General features: G+C 39.7%; 1 protein-coding gene across 2 annotated transcripts in view; it reads right to left on the bottom strand.

Annotated features, from left to right (window-relative positions):
- Nucleotides 1-16,344, bottom strand: part of DLG2 (discs large MAGUK scaffold protein 2) — a 780,826-nt gene that overhangs the window by 198,514 nt on the left and 565,968 nt on the right. The window contains exon 1 of one of the 2 annotated variants that reach the window (XM_032595101.1): nucleotides 5,724-5,944. The exons of the other annotated variant lie outside the window; for it this stretch is intronic. The gene's annotated coding sequence lies outside the window, so the exon portion shown is untranslated. Of the gene's footprint in view, nucleotides 1-5,723; nucleotides 5,945-16,344 lie in introns of those variants that run through there. 2 annotated transcript variants of the gene reach the window in all.

Here is a 16,344-nt window from a genome sequence, read left to right as displayed (position 1 = left end):
GTATACGACTAAGAAAACAAGTCACTCAGGAGCCACTGACAACTGTCCTGGGACCACGAGGGCAGTTAGTCTTAGGGTGCAGCTAATACCAAAAGAGGAAGCAGGATAAAACCAAAGGAAATGGACTTCTTGACAACCTGGTGACCCATAGGATCAGACTTCTTGCGTTTGGCTTTACTGCTGTACTTTTAGGTTATAATCACCAATACATTCCCTTTATGAAGCAAGTCAGATTGAGTCATGGTTTCTGTTACTTGTACTATAAAGCAACCTTACCTGCTCCTGTTATGGCATAGTAAGAATCACACTATGATAGAACAGTGGGCTCATGTGTTCATTTCTCTTGGATCATAAACTCCTTGAGTTCAAAGATTATTTTTCATTTTTGTAATCTTAGTACCTAGCAGGACATCTGGCACTGGTCTATGCTTAATAAATGATTAATAATAGACAAAAAAAAAACCCCCAAAACTAAACAAGTAAATAAAATAAGGTAATCTGGATTATTTGGGAAACATCTCTTTCCCAAGTATTTTGAATATTTTTAAATATTTGACTTGACTTCCCCATATGGTCAGATATCTTCCACAATCTATCCATAACCATATCTTACTTTAATTCAATTCCCTAAAACTTTTTTTCTCCTTTTTCTTCCTAACCGTATAAACAATGTATGCTCATTACAAAGTTTCAAAAGATACATAAAGTACACAAAAGAAAGTAAAAATCAATGGCATCTATGCCACCCACGGCATATACTGCTAGGAGTTTTCAATGTGGAGGTTAAATGATAATTCTGTTTTGTCCTGTTTTTGTTTATGTTTTATCTCCTGGACCATTCCCAGTACCACCTCTGCTAAGAAAAATAAATGAGGCACACACCTTAGTCATCAGAGAGTCATCAGTTTAACTACTGTATTTTCAGACTGAGTGAACATTTAGTGTAGTCACACTATGTGCTAAGTGTTTACTGTGCCAGATGCCTCCACATGGATGAGGGAATAGCTATTTACTGGGATATGAGTTATCTCATTTACATCCTCCCAACAGCCTTGACACAGGAATGACTATACTTGCTTCATAGCTAAGGAAAGCAAGGTGGTAAGATTTAGCACTAGGGAATACTTCCCAAGATGTACTTTTCCTTTGCATCTAGAAAACTACTTCATGAAGAGTAATGAAGACAAACCCAAAATCACTCTGTTAATTGCATAAGAGCTTTCACGGCATTAAAAATAATTTTTAAAAAACATTAAATCCTCAAGATTCTTAATAATTACAGAGATTTTGCTGCCTGGAACTCGTGGTGGTAAGCTCTTCTTAAGTAGGTCTTTGTGTCTGATACAACAGAAGATGAAAAGGAGCCAGTGGGAGCATTAAGCCTGGACAGAAGAAGGGGTGTGATAATAATGGGAGGCCACACAAAGCCATTCGTTGCCCTAGCTGCTTTTTGAAACAGCCTGTAAGGCAGGGTTCCTCGTGGAACCCTTAGGCAGCCTTCCATTAGTTCATAGCACTAAGGGTTACAACCACAATTTAAAACTGAGCTAAGAGAAGGATTCCTGAAATTAACAACAGTCTCCCTGAGCAACTATACTTTCAAATAGCATAAAAGATAGATGATAGAGAGTTTTAATCCAGCTGACCCTAAAGGTCATCTTCCTAAATCAGTCTATGCCTCTGAACTGGAGGCATAGCCTTGATGGATCACGCTGCTGTCAATTCCAAAATGGAACTTAAAAAGCTTTTAGTCTGAGATCTTCATAGCTTTGATCACTTTCTTGCTCAAGTGACTTCTTTTGGCTTAATGGGAAAAAAGGTCAAAAGCAAAAACAAACCAAATTCCCAGAAAACCAACCCACTGGAATTTCAGCGTCACTATTCTGAAATAGAAATAAACATTCTTCAGCACAGATAGGATTGCCCTAACAGTTTGGGGGCCCAGAACAAGGACACAAGTGGAGGCCCTCAGACCTAGGCCAGACCCTCTTCTTTGCCATTGTTTCTTCCTGCACCACCAAAGGGCTTTCATGTGGATGTGTGACCATCCCAACTCGTGAGTCCAAGCTCTGATCAACAAATTATCGCCCCAGCCTCATCCCCTACTCCCAGGCAAACAGTAGCCTCTTGGTTTTTCTTCATACCCAGGAGTGGGCACACAGTACAACTCCTGCAAGTTGGCTCAGGATTGTTTGGGGAGGAAATTCTGGGACCCTATTTATTCCAAATGTCATCTAGGGAGCAAGATCCAAATGGGCCCACCTCTTGGCAAAACAGACTCCTCTAAAACTAGAGGCACAGAGGAAAGTTGCCCAGGTCAAAGGGCTATGGTGATTCAGGGTAACTTTTAAACCTTACCTTGAATTTAGTAGATTTATGACCTTTTAAATTTTTACATCTTTTTATACTAAGTTTTATATTTTGGTAAGAATTATAAAGAGAGCTTAGGAAAATGTGATCTTGATTGGCGTAGACCAAAAACGAGAGCAAAGGAAAAGGAAATCTTCAACATTATTTTTTTTAAAACCCCTTAAACTGATAGGGGTTAAATATGTGGGGAGAAGAATCAAAACAGATCCAGGGCCAAGATTCCAAAGTGGAACCATGTAGAGCGGGGAAAATCCTATCGGATAATTCCACCATGGTGGGCGCAGGTTAGATTCTAGAGTCAAACAGGTGTGAGTTCAAATTCTGCCATATGCCAATTTAAATTAGAAGTATTTAAATGAGATTTTCTCTCATCTCATTTTCTCATTTGACAATGGGAAGCCAAAAACCTACCTGGTGGGGCTGTGGTAGGATTAAATTGCAAAGTAAATGTAAGACATTCAGTACTCTGCATGGGACTTAATAAACAATATTTACTATAATAATCAGGTACTTTAATGCAGTGTCAGGGCTGGAATTATGACCTAACCCTTGTTTAGCAAAAAACTTAGAAGGCTGTCATATATTATTTGGCATCAGTTTGTTTCCACGCTCCCCATTTGAAATCAAGTTTGTTCTTTGAACAAGGTAAGGACTTTGGATGTCATTCTAAGAATTAGTTAAAAGTAAACTGAAAGGCAATAATAACTCCATCTTTACTAGGTTTCCAAAATAAAAACAGAAATAAATTATCTAGCTGTAAGAACTTTATCTTACTAACAAGAAAAAAATTATAATCTTCCCATTTACTGTGCATAGTTCTTTTAAAACCAACATCAGACTTCGTTAACCTCTTTTACAAAATTCAACTTGTAACAATAATCACTACCTTTTATTGAGTCCCCTTTGTGCCAAACAGCGTACCATTTGCTTTACAAACAACATCTCTCTGGTGTAATCGTGGTAACTTTCCCCTCCCCCATTTGACAGATAAGGAGAGTGAGATGCTCACCATGGCCACACAAACCCCTGCCCGTTTCACTCCCACAAGGCTGGAGCCAGGCTCTGAAAAGCTCCTTTAAACCTTTTCCCCTTCACCCTTCCCAACCTCTCTCAAAGAAAATGATATATGTCACGTAAGCAAAATGTTAATGCCTCTTTGGCTTTTAATCCTTTGTTGAGAGACATGTTTTTGTGTGTATGCGCTCTCTCAGAAGGTTCTTGTCACAGTTCATGTTTGTCTTCCTGCAAATTTAATTGAAAATAACTCATGCTAAATTTTCTTTTGCTGCTATAAATAGATCATATTCTTGGTGGGTGGAGAAGATGAAAAAGCCACCACCAAATAAGAAGAAACTCAGTTTATTGAGATCAGTACATTGGTTTATTTTTTGATAAAACCATTCCAAATCAAAACCCAGATACTGCCACAAAATAAACCACGGGCCCTGGCATATGATTTACAAAAATGTGGTACAATAAAATCCAATGTACAATACATCGCAAAAGTACTTTATAACTGTATTGTTCTTGGCATTAAAATATATTAACATTTTTAGGAACTTTCAGCTGTGTGTCCCAAACTTTACAGAGCCTCATGGGCTGGTCGGACCATAAGATGCAGATGTTTGTTTATACCTGCAATGATTTGCTGAATTTGCTGTCTTAATCATTACTGCTGGAGCCAAAGGGCTTTGAGCTGAACATAAGACGAAAAGACGTTTTACAGACCCCATGTGGGGCAGCCGTTTGTAGATTAGAAACCAAGTCTCAGGTTACACACCCCTAAGTGCCAACCACAATACATCACTCCTCTGCTCTTTTAAACAGAACTTCTTCAGAGAAATGGAAAATATGGAAAAGCTATTTATGGACAAAAGAAATATGCCTGAAAAATGTGTTCCTGGAAAAAGATATATTCCATATTCCTAATCTGCCAAGTTTTGGTGCAATCAGAAACTATACTAGGAAAGGAGAAGTAACTTTATTGGAAGCATAGTGGTACTGATGACCAAAATTTTTATCAGAAAGAAGCAAAGAGCAAGCTAAGTCCCTGGTAAAAAATAAATGCATCCATTCTTCTCAAAGAGATGCTAAAACAAGTTGCTTCCTTGAGGATAAAGATGTTCTTGTCAGATCTACAGATTCTACATCTAAAGAGAAAGTGCAATTATGCATAATAAGGTAAACACTTCGAACAGACAAACAGTTATGCGCTCAGAAGACAGTAGCTCCTTGCTGGTGAGATACAGCAAATGTCAACAAGCCAGACACACTTAAACATTCAGAAAAATGTCTTGCTATTCCTCTCCATATATAATATGCCATATGACACCACAGTTAAATCTGCTACTGCCAAAAAAAAAAAAAAAAAAAAAAAAGTACGTCAAGCTGTTGGTTTCCATGAAATTTGGACAGAGGCAAAAGAACACAGCAGAAAGGAGTCCGGGAAGGTACAGCTTCTGTTTCTTTCCTTCAGAGGAGGAAATGACTTCCTATGGCTAGCTGACCAGGAGTTAGTGCTCACCCTGCCTCTTGCCAGGACCCAGAACGAGGACCTGGAGCATACCCAGATGAGGATCAGAACGCAGCTTCAGGTATTCTTAATGGGGATAGGAAACTAGAGACAACAGTTACAAGTTACACAAATTCAACAGTCATGCCGTGTGCATTTGTTTGTCCTACGGGTGCGTTGTACAGCTCTTTCCATACGAACCAGTCTTTTCTTTCACTCCCTTTCCACATCATCAACAGGCATGCCAAATGCAAATCTCTTCGGATTCTGATCCCATCCCGGCAAAATGCAGGGACTACCACCATACGGAGTTTCACAATAATCTCCGCAATGACAATTATTCACAGCCCCTCAGGTCTGTTTGCACAAAAGATTGCAATTTGAATCCTGTCTTGTACAGGTTCAGCTCTGTTGGAGCTGGTTACCGGGCAAACAGTCTGTTTTAAGATTTACCGATTGCTGGGGAGAGTAAGCTGGGGGGTGGGGATGGACAAACCACCCTGTACATACCTCCTGTTGGCAGCTAAGAAAAACAATTTCATGACAAAGAGACTTGTTCTTTTCAAAGCTCCTCCAACAAATGAAACTGACAGAATGAAACCTGAGAAACTTTAGCAACCAAAGAAAGCAGCCTTCCAAGGATCAAGGTGAATAATTGATTTGTCGGGTTTTGTTTCATCTTTTAAGCTATTTTGCTCATTAAAGGGGAACTGTGGAATTTGTCAGAAGCCCAAACACTGACACACACTTATGACAGCAAGTGCATACATATTCCAAACTACAGATTCATTTGCCAAGCTTATTCAACAACAACGATTAGCTGCAAAGCCAGGGAACTTACCGAGCACAAAATTATTGGAACAAAGCAGGGAGGAGGCAGGAGGCACCACAGGCAGCTTCTCCGTCTCCTTGGTGCCAGGTTCTCCTGTCTGCCGTCCGGTTCACACTTGCCTTTATAACTAAGACTCCGACAGAACTCACTAGCGAAACCTGATGAATTATAAAACAGCCCCTCCTAGACTCTTATATTTTACATCACAGGGGGTGACCATGCAGCATCCTCGTTCCCTGGGTACATATATTTCCTTGTAACTCATCCTGATAAATATATCAGCTTTGGGAGCAGTGACAGTAATTGGTGCTTGGGATGTACCAGCATTAACCAATAAGATGCTTTCCCACCATCAGTATTGCACCCCCATCCTCCACTTGCGTTCCCCCACACCTTGTTAAGGTGGATCCACCCAACCCAGTAGGGGGTAGGCAAAGATGGCAAAATGCAAAAAGCCCCTGCATCTCAAACATAGGCATAGGGAGCCATAGTATTCAGGGTTAATTCTCATCATAGTTCCGTAAAGATCAGCCCTCACGTTTGCATAGCATGTCACAGTGTACCAGACACTTCCACTCTCTCTGAGCCTCCTCTCAGCAACCAGGAGAGGTATACAGTATAAGGGACCTGCCAGGGCTCAGGCAAGTTAAGTGACTTTGTTCAATTGCTCACCAAAATTGAGGGGTTCAAAGAACCCTGGCAATTAGCGAGAACACCTTTTTGCTGTGCACATGAGGAGCCCGTAGCAAGAGAGATAAAGTGACTTGTCCAGAGCCCACAGTTTCCACGTGTGATTTGAGCCTGAACCCAAACCCAGGTCTTCTGATGTCAAGAACAGTGTTGTTCTATCCTACTATGCTACCTCTACAGCATGGAAGCCCTAAAAATGAGAAGGCATGCAGAAATCAGTAACAGTATCATTGATCGGCCCCAAATCATTAATAGGCAGCCTACATGGAGGAGTAGAGCAGTGCCTGACCTGTTCGTTTCCTCTCTGACAAGGTCAGCATTACGTCTTTGTGTTCGTTGAATATCAATGCTAGAAAAAATTGATAATAATAATAGCTACTATTGAGCACATCTAATATGTCAGGCAGTGTTCTAGGTGCTTAGCCTAACTTAATTTTCAAAACATCCCTATGAGGTAGGTATTATCATGAACAACACATGGCACATGAGAAAACTGAATTCAGAGAGGTTAACAAATCTAAGCAGGATCACAGCTGCTAAGTGGCAGGGCTGGAATCAGCTCCAGGCAACCTGGTGTCAGAGCCCACACTCTTGAACAGATCTCCCTTTCCCAGCAGTGACAGATGAGCACTGGGAGCAGATTTATTGACTACGGCCTTTAGTAGAAATCAGAAAAAGATTATAGGATTTGGAACCAAATAGACTTGGGCTTAAACCCTGCTTTTGCCACTTACTTCCTGTAAAATGGGTTGCTTTATCTATAAAATGGGTTTGCTAATTCTTACCTTGTGAGATTAAGTAAACTATATCAAGAAAATACAGTGCCTGACTTACAGTGCATACCCCTAAACTGCTAACTATTTTTCTTATCCTACTTCTTTTTGGAAAATGGATTTCTGTCTCCTTTTCCCTTTAAATTGTCTTTGAAATGTCTGCTGGTGCTGGCCAAGGAGTCTTCCGATCTGCCTGCTGTGAAGAAGGGGTAACAACCCCAGAGACTGCAGACTGTCACCAGGGATACAGGGACTCTCTGCCAGAGAATGGCAGGCCTGGGGCTCTGCTCTGGGTTGCCTGTTCAGCTCTGTAGCTCCTTTCCACTTCACTTCCACTGTTAGTCAACTGAAGTCACCAGCCCAGGGAAGCATATTTATAGCAGTTAGCTGTTCACAGTGAGACCAACTTAGGCTTACTTCACCTGTTACAAACAAGCACCCATCACAAAATTCATAACAACAATGAGTTTTTGCACATAGTTACACATCTACTGCCATTAAGTCAAAGTGTCCCAAGCAAGGAAACAGGTATCTCTTTCTTGAAGGTCCCACTGCAAACTCTTGTCCTAAGTCAGTTTACTCTAGCATTTGGCCATCCATATAAGAAACTGCTATCTTTGATGTGTGCAATCAATATTCCTTGAGAGACATCAGTGGTAGCCTTCTATGGGACAAGGTGCTGCTATAATGTTCCAGGCTATGCAGGTTTAAACATGAGGGATTTTCTTAGCTATGTGTTTCTAGAGAATGGCTCAGTGGCCAAGTTAATTTGTTCACATATTAACTATCCCCTGCTTGTTTGTTTTTCCCTCTATGCATCTTACAAGGGGGTCTGGGATATGCATGGATGAGGCACCCCCTCTTTCATGACCGTACTTAATACTAGGCACTGTAGGAACGGGAGTATGCAACATAATGGGGGGGGGGAGTGGTAGGGGAGAGGTACTTGAGTTTCTAAATGGTTCGAAAGGCCAGGTGTAAACACCATGTGTAGCAAAGAGTAAATAAGTGATAACTATGCTAACAAGATAAATGTTTACTTCCTATATATTGATGTGTGGGTTATTTACCACATGGCCTGACAAGGCTTGGTCTATTCTAAGTCTTTCCATGGAAATCATGGAATCAGCTCCCTGATCTATGATGACCCCCCAAAATTCCCTCCAGAGCCATGTCCTCCCTGTCCATTTCCCCACATTGCCTGACTATTCCACCATGACACAGCCCATGAAAAATTTATATAGACAAGTGTTTATAGTTTTTATATTATAACACACTGCTCTGTTTCCATGTCAAGGATAATCATAACATGTATTCTGTCATAATTATCCCCTCATGCTACCAATTGCTCCCAGACACAACAAACTGCGTGGAGCCTTGAAGCTATATCAGTACTTTGCTGATATTAGTGGAAGTTGTAACATTTACTGAGCACTTAGTATGGGCTGGAAATGTGTTAAACTTTACTTGCAATTGACATTTAACCCTCACAGCATTTTCAAATGGGTTATACTATAATCTCTGCTTTGTAGATGAAGACTCTGTGGCTGGAGAGGTTAGGTGACTTAATAAATGGCACAGTCAGAATAATGACCAAAGTCTAAGACTGCAGAACCTACTCTCTTAACTATTACATCCACTGTGTCTGAAAAGCTGAGGTAGCAGGTAACATAATATATAAGTGCCTCTTCTCACTGTTTTTGCTTCCTCATATCCTATTCTCTCCTTAACTGATTTAATTTACCTTCAAAATCCCACCAGAAGTGCTTTTATTAAGTAATGACAGGCTCACTAATAAGACCAATCACCAGTGTACAATCCCATGTACTCCATTTCTTCCCACCCCTTTGGCAGAATTAGTTACAACTTCCCTGAATCAACCTCCTTCCTTACTTGGTTCCTGAGACCCCCCTTGGTTTCCCTTTTACCTCACCAACCCATCCTTCTAAGTCTTTCCTGCTGGTCCTTCTCCATTTCCAGATATTTCAAATTTATAGTTCCCCAGGGCTCATCATTCGACCTCTCTATTTGTACTCACTTGCTAGGCCATAGCATCCAGTCACGGCTTAGATGCCACCTATAGTTTAAAGACTACCTACACTAGTCCCAACCTGTGCCCTGCACTCCAGACTTTTACACCCAGTTGCATACCACATCTAGGAATCTCCACTCGACTGTCTGATAGGCTTTTCATATTTAAAATGTTGCAAACCAGACTGTGTTTTCTTCTCCCAAATCTGTTGTACTCCCAATATGTTTCAAGAAATGACATAATCATTCACCTCATTGCTCTGGCCAAAAAGCTGGGAGTCATTCTTGACTCTTCTTTTTATCTTATATCCCATGTCTTACTCATCAGCAAATGCTGCTAATTCTGTCTTCCAAATATATTCCAAATCTTTCCTCCATCTCCGCCCCATCCCCAGTCTATACCACCATCATCTCTCACATGGGTCTCTATAATCGCCTCCTAACTGTTTTATTTCGACTCTTGCCTTGCTACAAATTACTGTCCACACAGCAACTGGAGTGATTCTTTTAAAACAAAAATCAGACCCTAGCAAAAATCACCTCCCTTCAGTGGTTCCCCTTTCACTTAGGATTTACTCCTGTTCTGTAGTCAGGAAGGATTCTGCTCACATGTCTCCTCATAGAACTCTTTGACATCCTGCATAGAATGGCATATTCCCTTCCCCTGTTATTTTATACTCACTTGTTGAACTTTATTTTTATTTACAGTAATTACCTCTACTTCAATGTGTGTTATATATTTACTTGATACTCACTTGTTGAACTTTATTTTTATTTACAGTACTTACCTCTACTTCAATGTGTGTTATATATTTACTTGCTTATTTCATTAACGTTTCCTTCCTCCCACTAGAGTATAAGCTCCATGAGGTCAAGGGCCTTGTCTATTTTGTCTAAGGCTGAATCTAGCACTAGCACAGGGCTTGCCACATAATAGGTATTTAATATATGTATTAAAGGATGTGTTCAAAGTCCTATCTTTACTGCTTCTTAGTTATATATCCTTGCATAAATTGCTTACTGTCCCTAAATCATAAAGTCCTCAATTATAAACTTTCTTAACAACAAGAACACCACCCTTACATTGTTCTGGTAATTTATAAAGTATTCAACCTGTCCTGTGACTGACTTTGATACAATTCCATGAGATTGATCAGTGCTATGAGATCACTTGTATTCCCCCAAAACTCATATGTTGGAGTTCTAACCCCCTGATACCTCAGAGTGTGAGGTTATTTGGAAGAAGGATTGTCTCAGTTGTAATCAGTTAAGAAGTCGTCCTACTGGGATAGAGTGGGTCTCTAATTCAATAAGGCAAGTATCCTTATAATAGGGGGAAATTTGGACACAGGTGTGTGCATAGGAAGAACACTACGTGAAGATTGGAGTCATGCTGCTAAAAGCCAAGGGATTCCCAGAAGCTAGAAGAAAAGCCTGAAACAGATCGTTGTCTAGCACCTTCAGTGGGAGGATGGCCGCGTTGATACCTGATTTCAGATTTCTGGGATCCAGAACTGTGAGACGATACATTTGTGTAAACCACCCAGATTGTGGCTAGTAGCCCCAAGAAATTAATACAGTCAGTTAGATATCCTCATCTGACATGTGAGGAAATGCAGCTTAGTAAAGTTGAGAAAGCTGCTCCTGGTACCACAGCTAGGAATTTGTAGGGCCTGAACTTAAACCGGATCTGTGTGACTTCAAACCTATGCAGAGCAGAGGTAAAGGTCCCTAGAGGCTGTCCCTGACCCTCCCCTCCAGAGTAGGGTGAGCAGAGTCAGTAGGGTGTATGACCTTCCTTTATGATAAGATTATGTCTTTCCTACTGTTTGTTTTCTTCCTATTGTTTTTGCTATTAAATTGTCTTTTTATTTCTGAAATGACAGTGAGAATAGATCTTAGTTTTTTTGGGTTTTTTTTTTTTTCTGTGTTTTTCATTTTATTGGCAAGATAAAAAGCTGGTAATTCTGTTGGCCTATAAAAGTTTGTTCTGAAATATTTCTGGTCTATGAATTATAAAAGTCGAGGAACAACTGTTCCAATGCTGTCCCCTTATAACAAATAAGAAAGCCCTTCACATGTAGCAACATTTGGTGGTGGGTAGAAAGCTTTTCTTTCAATCAGTTGAAAGGGCCCCAACGTGCTCTGATAAAAAATCTGTGCTAATGGTCACACTCTCTCATTTTAATACCAATAAATTAATTTTGTATAATCCCATGCAACAAAGTTATATAACTGAATTTAACAATATTCATTTGTTACTGAATTTAATGTAATTCAGACTTTTTCTTAGTCTTCTCTCCCTTCTTCCTGCTTTGTTAGTATTTTCTATTTGAGTAAAATTTTGATTTGATCCATTTTCTTTGGGTTCAGGACCTATGGGTCTGTGCAAACATCTGAGGATTAAATGAGATCACCTCTGTTGAGTATCTATAACATTGCCAAAGCTCTCAGTAAATGCTACGTCCCTTTAAAGAAAGAGGTAAAGCTTTATGTGTCCACGAGGGAAGCAGCTTTATGACTGAAGGAGATTTAAAGCAACTGGATGACTCCGCAGGATCAGCCAACCTGAAGAGTGTTAATGAACTTTATCCTTTTGTTGAGCATGCAGTGATCCAATAGACAGTTTATAAAAATTATGGTAGTCTATTTTTATTAATTCATGCTCATGAATATGTGTGGATTTATATAGGTGCACACCTGTGAACATATATATACGTGTGTGTGTATATATATATTTTAATATAAATTTTAATATTTTAATATTAAAATTTTAATATATTTTAATATAAATGATTTTAATATAAATGAATGACTTAAGTCTTTACATCCTCTTTAGTTTCTAAGAAATACAGAAGGAAAAAGCCTTCATACATACATATGAAGGATTGCTTTCTTCATTTTTCCATTATATGGTTCCCTATAATCTCATTAATATCCACTAATTTGTCCTGTCTTGGGGAACTTCAGTAAAGACAAATTTCAACCCATCTCTTTGCAATGTTATGTCAGACTCCAAATCAATGAAGAAGGAATTCCTTCATTTCATGAGTATTTATGGAGGGCCTAGTATGTTGCAGGTCTGGATTCCAGAAGAACAATATATTCAAGTTCAAATTTTCTGTTCCCTAGACTCTCATTCTAGGGAGTAATGGGCAGATAATGGTTAACTACACAATGCATAGATTATTTAATAAGGTCTTTCATTAAAGTGCTATAGGTGTGTACAGGAAAGGTATCAGACTTAGTTTTGGGATAAAGTCAAGAAGGCTTCCTGGAAGAGGTAATGTCTAAGCTGAATTTTTTTTAAGTTTATTTATTTTGAGAGAGAGAGAGAGAGAGAGAGAGAGAGAGAGAGAGAGAGAGAGGCAGGGGAGGGACAGAAAGAGAATCCCAAGCACGTTCTGTGCTGTCAGCACAGAACCCATACGTGGGGCTCAATCTTATGAACTGTGAGATCATGACCTGAACCAAAATCAAGAGTCAGATGCTTAACTGACTGAGCCACTCAGGTGCCCCTAAGCTGAATCTTGATGGATGACTAGGAGATGTCCAATTATGAAGGAGATATTCAATCAGAGTGAGAAGCACGTGGTAACACAAAGGGCTGTGGTGGGGGTGGGGACAAGAAGTTGATCATGGATCTCTATGGGAGTGGAGTTTTATCCACTTACCACTCCATAACCTAAGAATGTGTAATGGGGAAAAAGCTAGCTTTAGAGTTTAGGAATACCAAAGAATGATCATTCTTTTTTCATGAACTTCTTCAATGCAATGAAGCCTAAAATGGAAAATGTCATGCTTTATAGTTAAACAGACCTGATTCATTCAACCTGACCTTTGCAAGTTGCTTAACTTTTCCAAATTGATTCTTTGTTCATTTTCTATAAAATGGGGACGGTAGGACCTATTTAATATAGATGTTGTGTTATTTTGAAATTAAAAATGTAGGGGTGTCTGGGTGGCTCAGTTGGTTAAGCATGAGACTTCAGCTCAGGTCATGATCTCATAGTTTCTGAGTTCAAGCCTCACGTCGGGCTACGTGCTGACAGCTCGGAGCCTGGAGCCTGTTTCAGGTTCTGTGTCTCCCTCTCTCTCTGCCCCTCCCCTGCTTGCATTCTGTCTGTCTGTCTCTCTCTCTCTCAAAAATAAACATTAAAAAAAGAAATTAAAGATGTAAACTATCTTGCTACCTACCTGCCACAAAATGGACACCAGAGTGAACCTTAATTCGTATCTTAAAAACACTTGTGTCACTCATACCAATTCTTGTTTCCCATTGAATACTTCTGATTTCCTCCTAGACCAGATGTCTTAAACGTTTGATCGCTGAAATCATTTTAAATTTTTTGAGGACATACTCTCATGATATAAATATTTATATAAATTGTCGGATGTACAGCTATAGTGCTATGGCACAATATGTACATTATAAAACCTACATGGGAACAAAAATTTAAGGGCTGAGATGAAAAATTAATATAGAGAGAAGGGCTATTATCTTGCATACTCTTGGGATGTATATACTCATTTTGAAGAATACTAAGAAAATACTAGAAAGAAAAGATCCAAACTCATTTTTCATGGAGCACCTAGCAGCACAGACCAAGTTCTAAAGACACATCTAGAAACTGAAGAGCCAACATTGGGGCATTAGGAAGAATAGAAAAAAGCGAAACACAAAACTCAAAAACTGTGTGGCTGACTAATGCCATTACTTGTCCAACCCAGTTTTTATATTTTTTAATTTTAATATACACTTTAATAAGAATAACAGTTTAATATAGTAGAAATGTGTATAAACAACCAAATGTGACTGCCTCCTTTTCCAAATGTCCATGGCAAGTAGAGAGTAGACAGATTTCTTAACAGGGTAATAGTAATAGTAACTCTTTGCTGAACACTTATAAGGAGCAGATACTATGCTAATCACTTTAGGTATATTTTCTTATTTCATCCTTATAATAATTGGAACACCACACTGCATCTCTCTAGAGGGTAATAAACATATTTTAGGGTATGTTGGGAGTTTGCAAACCATGGCCTGCAGACCAAATCTGGCCCACTGTCTGGTTTTGTATACTGTGTAAGCCAAGAATGGTTTTCACATTTTAATTGGCTGAAAAAAAAAATCAAGGGAAGAATATGGCTTTGAGTCACATGAAAATTATACAGTATTCAGATTTCAGTACCCATAAATAAGGTTTTATTGGAATACAGCCATACCCATTCGTTTATGTACTATCTACGGCTGCTTTTACATGACAATAGCAGAGTTGATTAGTTGCAATAGAGACCATATGGCCCATGAAACCTAAAATATTTAGGATCTGGCCCTTTACATGTTTACAATATGCTGACCCCTAGTTCATGTGAATGGAGGCACCTGAATTACGCAGGTTGCAGCTTGCATGGTTGTCCAGGTAATAATCCTATATGGAAATGGAGGCTCAGAGAGAATAAGTCATTTGTCCATTCCGTGAGGAAATGGCAGGACCAGAGGCTTCTACGGCATATTTTAAAGGCTGAAATATGTCCGTATTCCTGCAGAGAGTTCAGGCCTTTTCTCTCTCATGATCTCTTCTGGCGATATGACCGAGCCAGTTACCACCAATACAACTTCCCCACTGTCTTCTCTGTGCTCTCATGCCTAGATTTTAATATTACGATGGCTAAGGACAGGATAGGGTGGGGAAGGGGTCAATGGAACAAAAGCATAATTCACTCTTTTCTAACTATCTCCTTGAGCCTTTCACATACACACTTGGTCCCTGAGTATGAGGCTTTGCCGTCTCTGGCTGAGCTGAAAGTGATGAAAAGGGCATGTGATGGAAAGCTGGAAACCTCATTACTGGCTCTTTGCCTACAGAAACTCAGCCAGCTTATCTTCTTTCCCAAGGAACTTCAAACTTGCACTGGCTCAGCTGGTTCTTTCCAGGTGCCTAGAACAAGCGGCTCTGCCCAGCTGAGATCAGAAGTTGACAGATGAGACTCTGCACATTGTTTTTCTGTCCTGGAGAATATGTCCCATTTTCCTATCCCTCATTAAGCCAGATCCTCCTAGGGTCCCAGCCACTCCTGGGTTGTAATCTGGATACTATAAAATACAAGGCACAATAACTTCTTCCTGGACAGTATCCTGGAGGCCCAGATACATTAACATAATTTCTTTGGCTGCCCAATTATAGCCAGAATCTCACTTCTGAGCAGGAACTACTAACACTGGCAAGGCATCAACTGTGTAAAGTTGTGGGAACAGCTTTCACATGGGTTAATCTCACTGAGTCCTCCCAGCAAACAGAGATATATTATTCCCGTTTTAGAGATAATATCACTAGGATCCGAGAGGAATTAAGGAGCATAGATTTTTGTATACACTGGTAAAATGGTAGGTCTGGGCTTCAGTCTCGAGCTCTCTGGCTCCTAAATGCCTGTCACTTCAGTAAAGGAGCCATCCATGAAGAAGTCAGAGTTTTGCCATGATAGTCACTGAAAGCAAGCAAACAAACACCCCCTCCACTCTTCCCCTCCAAATCGTGGCATGATTTACACTTGGGATACAGCTCAGTATTATGGCTTTCAGTGAGGCGCAGAGTTTAAACTTATTAGCAACCTGATCCCCTGTTAATCTGTAAAATGGGAATAACAATGTGCCTCTTGTTGGGTTGCTGTGAGGATTATATAAAGAATATAAGTATTCTGCTTATATGAAATGTTTAGAATACAGGCAAGTCTATCCAGACAGGAAGTAAATTGGTAGTTGCCTCAGGTTGGGGAAGGGATTGGGAAGAAATGGGGACTGACTGCTAATGGATATGGGTTTCTTTCTGGGGTGTTGAACATGATTGAAAGTTGATTATGGTGATGGTTGCACAACTCTGTGAATATACAAAAAAAATAATAAAACCCAATGAATTGTGTACTTTAAATAGGCAAATAATATGGTATATGAATTTAAAAACTATGTAGATAAGGTGCTAACACAATGCCTGGCACAGAGCAAATGTTTTATCAATACTAGTTTTTGTCATTATTGTGTGGAGGCAGAAACTGGCTGGTTCACCAAAATCATTTCCTCTTCTCTTGGAGCACAAAATGAGACCCCACCTAGAAGTTAGGTGTGCCCTAGTGTCTGA

This window comes from Lynx canadensis, chromosome D1 (assembly GCF_007474595.2).
Source record: "Lynx canadensis isolate LIC74 chromosome D1, mLynCan4.pri.v2, whole genome shotgun sequence".
NCBI lineage: Eukaryota > Metazoa > Chordata > Mammalia > Carnivora > Felidae > Lynx > Lynx canadensis.
This window is presented reverse-complemented; position numbering and strand designations above follow the sequence as displayed.